The 9,464-nt window shown below is 58.2% G+C and overlaps 1 non-coding gene across 1 annotated transcript; it reads right to left on the reverse strand.

Annotated features, from left to right (window-relative positions):
- Positions 1-2,099: 2,099 nt before the first annotated feature.
- Positions 2,100-2,218, reverse strand: LOC131863257 (5S ribosomal RNA). Its single transcript, XR_009362189.1, has one exon. It is a non-coding gene; the product is annotated as a 5S ribosomal RNA (ribosomal RNA).
- Positions 2,219-9,464: the final 7,246 nt, after the last annotated feature.

Below are 9,464 nucleotides of genomic sequence, written 5' to 3' on the forward strand. Positions count from 1 at the left end.
GCACGAAGTCGGACCCCGGTTTGCCCCGGGTGCGCACCTCGCGTGCACCTTGGTGCGCACACCTTGGCTGGGTTGCGCGGCCTGGTGGGCACCATGGTGCGCACCAAGGAGCGCTCCGAAGTGTGCTCCAAGGTGCGGCGTGCACGAAGTCGGAGCCCGGTTTGCCCCGGGTACGCACCTCGCGTGCACCTTCGCCGGGGTGGGCACCTCGGCTGGGTTGCGCGCCCTGGTGCGCACCAAGGAGCGCTCCGAAGTGTGCTCCAAGGTGCGGCGTGCACGAAGTCGGAGCCCGGTTTGCCCCGGGTGCGCACCTTCGCCGCGGTGCGCACCATGGCGTGCACGAAGTCGGAGCCCGGTTTGCCCCGGGTGCGCACCTCGCGTGCACCTTCGGCGGGGTTGCGCGCCCTGGTGGGCACCATGGTGCGCACCAAGGAGCGCTCCGAAGTGTGCTCCAAGGTGCGGCGTGCACGAAGTCGGAGCCCGGTTTGCCCCGGGTGCGCACCTCGCGTGCACCTTCGGCGGGGTTGCGCGCCCTGGTGGGCACCATGGTGCGCACCAAGGAGCGCTCCGAAGTGTGCTCCAAGGTGCGGCGTGCACGAAGTCGGAGCCCGGTTTGCCCCGGGTGCGCACCTCGCGTGCACCTTCGCCGCGGTGGGCACCATGGCGTGCACGAAGTCGGAGCCCGGTTTGCCCCGGGTGCGCACCTCGCGTGCACCTTCGCCGGGGTGGGCACCTCGGCTGGGTTGCGCGCCCTGGTGCGCACCAAGGAGCGCTCCGAAGTGTGCTCCAAGGTGCGGCGTGCACGAAGTCGGAGCCCGGTTTGCCCCGGGTGCGCACCTCGCGTGCACCTTCGCCAGGGTGGGCACCTCGGTGCGCACACCTTCTCAATGTTTTCTTGCCTTTTCTGGAAATTGGTGAAGGCAGCGCATCAAAGGTGCGCACCTCGGTGTGCTCCGAGGTGCGAACCCGAGAGCGCTCCGAGGTGCCCACGAAGTCGAAAGTCGGGTTAATTGCATTGTTTTCCCCGGGTGCGCTCCGAGGTGCGCAACATCGGCGCGCACCAAGGAGGGCTCCGAAGTGTGCTCCAAGGTGCGCACGATGGCGTGCACCTCTGGTGCGCACGATTCGGAGCTCGGTTTGACCGGGGTGCGCACACCTTGGCTGGGTTGCGCACCTTTTGTGCGCTCCAAGGTGCGCACGAAGTCGGAGCTCGGTTTGCCCCGGGTGCGCACCTTCGCCAGGGTGCGCACCTTGATGCGCACGCCTTGGCTGGGCTGCGCACCTTGGTGGGCGCCATGGTGCGCACCTTTCGTGCGCTCCAAGGTGCGCACGAAGTCGGAGCTCGGTTTGCCCCGGGTGCGCACCTTGGTGGGCGCCATGGTGCACTCCGAGGTGCCCAAGATTGGTGCGCACCAAGGAGCGCTCCGAAGTGCGCTCCAAGGTGCGCGCGAAGTCGAAAGTTGGGTTAATTGTCCGGTTTGCCTCGGGTGCGCACCTTGCGTGCACCTTCGCCAGGGTGGGCGCCTTGGTGCGCACACCTTGGCTGGGCTGCGCACACCTTGGCACCCGCGTTTCCTTCATTTTAAATTTTTTTTTTTTACAATCTCTCAAGTGGGAAATTCTATAATCTCAACTTTTTTTGCCTTTTCAGGAAACTTTTGAATGGAGCGCATCATTGGTGCGCTCCGAAGTGTGCTCCAAAGCTCTCTCCAGCTGCGTGCACCTGCCCCGGCCGCGCACCCGGCCCCGCCCAGCTTCGCTCACCTGTCCCGGGCGTCTGGTGCGGAACCTTAGAGTAAGAAACATCACCGTGCACCTTGGCCAACGTGCGCGACTCGACCGAGCGCGCACTGGCCGAGGTGCACACCGATTTCACCTGGGTGCGCGCGCAGCACCTCGGGCGCACCGGGGTGCGCGCACAACGCCCGGGTTGCACCGTGGCCTGTGTGCTCGGGGCGCCTCGGGTGCGCGCTCGGTGTCGCCCCCGCGCGCGCGGTAGTGCGGGCAGCGCACCCCGGCCCGGCCCGGCCCCGACGAGAACGCAAACGGGCAAAAGGTTTATTCAAATAGCATTGCGACGCCCGGCGAAAAACTAAAAAAGGGTGCAACACCGGGACTTCCCGGGAGGTCACCCATCCCAGTACTACTCCGGCCCAAGCGCGCTTAACTGCGGAGTTCTGATGGGATCCGGTGCACTAACGCTGGTATGATCGCACCCGTTATGAGCTTGTCGCAGTGTGTACTTAGCAAACCGCGACCCACGTGCGAATCCACCCCGGCCACCCACCCCCGTCGAGGTGCACACCCTCCCTCGCGAAGTGCGCCCCGTTCGCCAAGTGTGAGCCCTGCCCGGGTGCGCGCACCTTGCTAGGGCGTCGGGTGTGCACCCGGCCCGGCCTACGTGCGTGCACCTGGAGGGGGCGTCGTGTGCGTGCAGTGTCCCGTCTGCAACGCGGTGCCCACACACCACCTCGGGCGCAACGACCTGCGCTCACATGTGGGCCGAGTGCACCTTGGTGCATGTTCGGGGCGCCTCGGGTGCACGCTCGATCTTGCCCCGGTGCACCAAGGCGCTCGGTTTGCCCCGGGTGCGCACTTGGTGCAAGGTGGGCACCCAAAATAGGGATCAAGCACCAAAACACAAGTTTCGGGATGCAAAATGGGACCCAAGGACCACAAATGCGTTCCAAGACCCATGATGGGTCCACGAGAACAAAAATGTGTTCCGAGACTTAATAAACAAATATTGGGTTTTAGGAGAAGAAACATGCTCTGATGCCCAAAACGAGAATCGACCCCGAAAAGGCCACAGGCCAAAAGTGGGATGCGAGACAAAAAAAAATGGGACCCGAGGACCAAAATTGGGTTCCCAGGTCGAAGACAGGGCAACCGGACAAGAAACGACCTCTAAGGCTCGAAATGAGTCCCGACGACTAAAACTTGACAAGAAGCACCCATCAGGCACCCAACTCGACACCCATGGGATGCCGACCCACCCGGGCTTCCACCTAGCACACCTTGGCACCCACCCACCCTCGCACCCAACCTCGCACCCAACTTAGCACCTTTGAACCCACATTGGCACTCACCCTGACCCTGGCACCTTGGAACCCACATTGGCACTCACCTTGACCCTGGCACCCACCTTTGCACTCACCTTGGGACCCACCCTGGCTCCCACCTCGGCACCCACCCAGACACCCACCTTGGTTCCTTGGCACCCACCTTGGATCCTTGGCACCCACCCCGACACCCACCTTGGCACGCAACTTGGCTACTTGCCACCCACCTTGGCTCCTTGACGCCCACCCCGACAACCACCCCGTGACCTACCCTGGCTAGGGTTGGTGCACACCCACCCTGGTGCCCACCTTGGCACCCACCCTATGACCCACCTTGGCACGCACCTTAGTACCCACCCCGTTACCCACCCTAGGACCCACCCCGTGACCCACCTTGGCCAGGGTGGGTGCACCCACCCTGGTGCCCACCTTGGCACCCACCCATCCTAGCACCCAGCCTGTGACCGGGCTTGGAACCCAACCTTGCACCCGCACCCGTCTTGGCCAGTGTGGGTGCGCACCCATCCTGGCACCCACGTTGTGACACACCCTTTAACCCACGCACCCTAGCACCCACGTTGGCACCCACCTTGGAACCCAACCTAGCAACTTGGCACCCACCCCGTGACCCACCTTGGCATCCACCATAGCAGTCGCCGACTTGGCACCCACCTCGGCACCCACCTTGACACTTGTGGACCCACCTTGCCACTCACCCTAGCATCGACCCATCCTAGCACCCACCCTGGCACCTTTGCACCCTAGCACTCACCCATCCTAGCACCTAACCTGTGACCCACCTTGACACTCACCCTCGCACCCACCTTGGAACCCAACCTAGCACCCACCCACCCTGACACCAACCCTAGCACCTACCCACCCTTGCACCCACCCTGTGACCCATCTTGGCACCCACCCATCCTACCACTCAACCTATCACCCACCTTCTCACCCACCTTGGCATCCACCTTAGCACCCACCCACACTGGCACCTTGGCACCCACCTCGGGCAAGGTGGGTGCACACCCACCCTGGCACCCAATTTAGAACCCACCGAGCATGTTACCCACCTTGGCACCCACATTGCAGCCCACCCTAGTACCCACCCTATGACCCACATTGGCATCCACACCCTAGCACCCAGGCACCTCGACACCCGCCTTGACACCCACCCTAGCACTGAACCTGTGACCCACCTTGGAACTCACCCTAGAACCCACCCACCCTGTGAACCACCTTGGCATCCACCTTAGCACCCACCCACCTTGGCACCCACTCTAGCACTAACCCATCCTAACACCCAACTTGTTACCCACCTTGGCACCCGCCCTCGCGTCCACCTTGAAACCCACCCTAGCACCCACCCACGCAGGAGCCCACCTTGGCACCCAACCTAACACCCACGCATCCTGGCACCCAACTTGTGACCCACCTTGGAACCCACCCTAGTACCCACCTTTGAACCCACTATATCACCAACCCACCTTGGCACCCACCCTATGACCCTCTTTGGAATCCACCCTAGCACGCACCCACCCTGGCACCCACCATGGAGCGCACCCTAGCACCCACCCACCTCGGCACGCACCTCAACACCCACCTTGGTGTGCGCACTGCGCCAACCTCTCAAAGACCCTATGTGGTGCGCTCCAAAGTGTACACCTTTGGTGCGCTCCAAGGTGCGCACCTTTGGTGCACACCGAGGTGCACACCAAAGTGTGCACCGAGGTGAGCACCAAAGTGCACTCCAGGGTGCACACCAAGGCGTGCACCTTTGGTGCGGTCAATGCAAACGAATTCGGAAGTTGGGGTCGATGTCCTAATCGCTGCTGCAGACTACACGTATGAGAATCGGACAAATAGCTTTATATAGGGGAGGTGTTGCGTTTGATGGGTCGACTCCCCTGGTTGTGTGCACTGCACCAACTTCAAAGACCCTGTCTTGTTTAAGAAGTCAAAAGTTGGGGTGGATGTCCTAATCATTGCTGCAGTCTACGCATGTATGAGAATCAGACAAATAGCTTATATAGGGGAGGTGTTGCATTCGGTGGGTTGACTCCCCTGGTTGTGCGCACTGCGCCAACCTCAAAGACCCCGCATAGCAGAAGAAGTCGGAAGTCGGATTTTGGTGAGCACCAAGGCGTGCACCTTTGGTGCGGTCAACGCAGACGAATTCAGAAGTTGGGGTGGATGTCCTAATCGTTGTTGCAGGCTACACATGTATGAGAATCAGACAAATAGCTTATATAGGGGAGGTGTTGGGTTTGATGGGTCAACTCCCTTGGTTGTGCGCATTACGCCAACCTCAAAGACCTTGTTTTCGTTAAGAAGTCAAAAGTTGGGGTCAATGTCCTAATGGCTCCTGCAGGCTACACATGTATGAGAATCGGACAAATAGCTTATATAGGGGAGGTGTTGGGTTTGATGGGTCGACTCCCCTGGTTGTGCGCATTACGTCAACCTCAAAGACCTTGTTTTCGTTAAGAAGTCAAAAGTTGGGGTCGATGTCCTAATTGCTCCTGTAGACTACACATGTATGAGAATCAGACAAATAGCTTATATAGGGGAGGTGTTGGGTTTGATGGGTTGACTCCCCTAGTTGTTCGCATTACACCAACCTCAAAGACCTTGTTTTCGTTTAGAAGCCGAAAGTTGGGGTCGATGTCCTAATTGCTCCTGCAGGCTACGCATGTATGAGAATCAGACAAATAGCTTATATAGGGGAGGTGTTGGGTTTGATGGGTCGACTCCCCTGGTTGTGCGCATTGCGCCAACCTCAAAGACCCTGCATTGCGGATGAAGTCGAAAGTCAGAGTTTGGTGTGCTACAAGGTGTGGTCGAAGGTGCTCACCTAGGTGTGCACCTTTGGAGCACAGGAAAAGTGCCCTCCAAAAGTGCGCACCTTTGGAGTGCACAAAAGTGCCCTCCAAAAGTGCGCACCTTTGGAGCGCAGAAAAGTGCCCTCCAAAAAGTGCCCTCCAAAAGTGCGCACCTTTGGAGTGCAGAAAAGTGCCCTCCAAAAGTGCGCACCTTTGGAGCGCAGAAAAGTGCCCTCCAAAAAGTGCCCTCCAAAAGTGCGCACCTTTGGAGCGCAGAAAAGTGCCCTCCAAAAGTGCGCACCTTTGGAGCGCAGAAAAGTGCCCTCCAAAAAGTGCCCTCCAAAAGTGCGCACCTTTGGAGCGCAGAAAAGTGCCCTCCAAAAAGTGCCCTCCAAAAGTGCGCACCTTTGGAGCGCAGAAAAGTGCCCTCCAAAAAGTGCCCTCCAAAAGTGCGCACCTTTGGAGCGCAGAAAAGTGCCCTCCAAAAAGTGCCCTCCAAAAGTGCGCACCTTTGGAGCGCAGAAAAGTGCCCTCCAAAAAGTGCCCTCCAAAAGTGCGCACCTTTGGAGCGCAGAAAAGTGCCCTCCAAAAGTGCGCACCTTTGGAGCGCACAAAAGTGCCCTCCAAAAGTGCGCACTTTTGGTGCGCACCAAGGCGCTGGTTCGGTCGTTGCAGGCGAGTTCGGAAGTTGGGGTCGATGTCCTGAGCGGAGGTGCAAACTACACAGGTGTCGGAATCGGACAAATAGCTTATATAGGGGAGGTGTATGCTTCGATGGGTCGACTCCCCAGGTTGAGCGCACCGCGCCAACCTCAAAGACCCTACGGTATGGATGAAGTCGGAAGTTGGGTCCGATGACCAATTCGATTAGTAGGTATGCTCATGAGGTCGGAATTTGGGTCCGATGACCTGCCATGTGCAGGAAGGCGAATGTTGACACTGTGCGTTGCAAGGTGCACACCAAGGCGCTGGTGCGGTCTTTTTAGTCGAGTTCGGAAGTTGGGGTCGATGTCCTGATCGGAGGTGCAAGCTACACAGGTGTGGGAATCGGACAAATAGCTTATATAGGGGAGGTGTATGCTTCGTTGGGTCGACTCCCCGGGTTGAGCGCACCGCGCCAACCTCAAAGACCCTACGGTATGGATGAAGTCGGAAGTTGGGTCCGATGACCGATTCGATATGTAGGCATACTCGCGAGGTCGGAATTTGGGTCCGATGACCTGCCACGTGCAGGAAGGCGAATGTTGGCACTGTGCGTTGCAAGGTGCGCACCAAGGCGCTGGTTCGGTCGTTGGAGGCGAGTTCGGAAGTTGGGGTCGATGTCTTGATCGGAGGTGCAAACTACACAGGTGTGGGAATCGGACAAATAGCTTATATAGGGGAGGTGTATGCTTCGTTGGGTCGACTCCCCGGGTTGAGCGCACCGCGCCAACCTCAAAGACCCTACGGTATGGATGAAGTCGGAAGTTGGGTCCGATGACCGATTCGATATGTAGGCATACTCGCGAGGTCGGAATTTGGGTCCGATGACCTGCCATGTGCAGGAAGGCGAATGTTGGGACTGTGCGTCGCAAGGTGCGCACCAAGGCGCTGGTGCCGTCGTTGCAGTCGAGTTCGGAAGTTGGGGTCGATGTCCTGGTCAGAGGTGCAAACTACACAGGTGTGGGAATCGGACAAATAGCTTATATAGGGGAGGTGTATGCTTCGATGGGTCGACTCCCTGGGTTGAGCGCACCGCGCCAACCTCAAAGACCCTACAGTATGGATGAAGTCGGAAGTTGGGTCCGATGACCGATTCGATACGTAGGCATATTGGCGAGGTCTGAATTTGTGTCCGATGACCTGCCATGCGCAGGAAGGCGGAATTTGGGTCCGATGACCGAGTTGATGGCGTGCCATGCGCAGAAAGGCGGAATTTGGGTCCGATGACCGAGTTGATGTTGATGGCCCGCCATGCACAGGAAGGCGGAATTTGGGTCCGATGACCGATTTGAAGGCGTGCCATACGCAAAAAGGCGGAGTTTGGGTCCGATGACCGAGTTGATATTGATGGCCCGCCATGCGCAGGAAGGCGGAATTTGGGTCCGATGACCTGACATACGCATGGAGTCCGACTCGGGGGCCGATGTTCGATTCGATGACTTGCATTGTGGGTAAAGTCGGAAGTTGTGGTCTTTGACCCGATTCGATGACCAGACTTCGGCTGCTTGAGAATCGGACAAATAACTTATATAGGGGAGGTAGTGTTCTCGAGCATCCTCCCCCCGTGCCCGTTTATGTCGATTGATGCTGGTGCTCGACTGGTTGGAGCGCTCGGATGCAAAAATCTTGCACCAGGATTTATCGATTGTGATGGACACGGCAAGTCTCCTGATTGCTATGCAGGAGCTCATCGTGAATCTCTATGCGGCCTTGGTATGGACTCGACCTGCGGAATGGTTCGGCAATGGTAGTCGCTCCAACACGTCCTTGCAATGGCCACAGAGGTGATTCGACTAGAGCTCCAGTCTAGCTTTTGGGTTGCTTGGCGGACTGGTATAGCCGCGATCGAGTTCCGGCCATGAACGTTTTAGATAGCTCTTGGGCTTTCTGGGACGGAAGTCGGAAGTTTGGGCTGTTGTCCGATTTGATGACCATTCTTCGGATGTGTGAGAATCGGACAAATAACTTATATAGGGGACTGTGTTGTCTCACGCAGCCCCCTCCGTGCCCCTCTATCTCGACCGATGTTGGTGCTTGAAAGGGTTGGGATCGCTCGGATTTATAAACGTGCACCACCATTTGTCGAGTGTGAGGGACGCGGCAGGTCTCCTAAATGCTATGCGGGCGCTCTCTGAGAATCTCTATCCGGCCTCGACACAGACTAGTCTTGCTGAATGGTTTGGCACTGGTAGTCGATCCAACACGTCGTTGTTGTGGCCGCCTAGGCGATTCGATTCGAGCCCCCGTCTAGCTTTTGGGTTGCTTGGCGGATTTTGCCCTATCCGCAAGTGAGCTCGGTCCCTAAACGTTCGAGAAACCCGATTGCTATGCGCCGACTCTCTTTCTTGCGAGCCTCCATCTAGCTTTTGGGTCTCTACGGAACGGAAGTCGGAATCTGGGACCGTTGTTTGATTCGACGAGGCAGACTACGGTTGTGCGAGAATCGGACAAATAACTTATATAGGGGAGGTGTTGACTGGAGCATTCTCCCCCGTGCCCCTCTAACTCGACCAATGCTGGCGCTCGAACGGTGGTAGCGCTCGGATTTTCATTGAGCGCCAGCATTGGTCGATTTAGAGGGGCATGCGAGATTCCCGAATGCTATGCGAGGGCTCTAACGGAAATGTCTATTGGTTTCGGTATGGATGCAATTGCGAGTGGTTCGGCAAAGGTAGTCGTTCCGATGCGTCCATGTCGTGGCCAAATCGATAATTCGATTTGAGCCCTCGTATAGCATTTGGGTCTCTCGATGTGATTCCGCATTCCAGTCCCTTTGGGCACTGCTTGAGCCGCATCCCAGGGGGTTCCCTTCCCAATAATCTGCCTCGCAACCCGATTGCTATGCGGTGAGGCTCCTCGGCCGCCTCGGAACTATCTGTGT

This window comes from Cryptomeria japonica, unplaced genomic scaffold (genome assembly GCF_030272615.1).
Source record: "Cryptomeria japonica unplaced genomic scaffold, Sugi_1.0 HiC_scaffold_58, whole genome shotgun sequence".
In the NCBI taxonomy this organism is placed as follows: domain Eukaryota; kingdom Viridiplantae; phylum Streptophyta; class Pinopsida; order Cupressales; family Cupressaceae; genus Cryptomeria; species Cryptomeria japonica.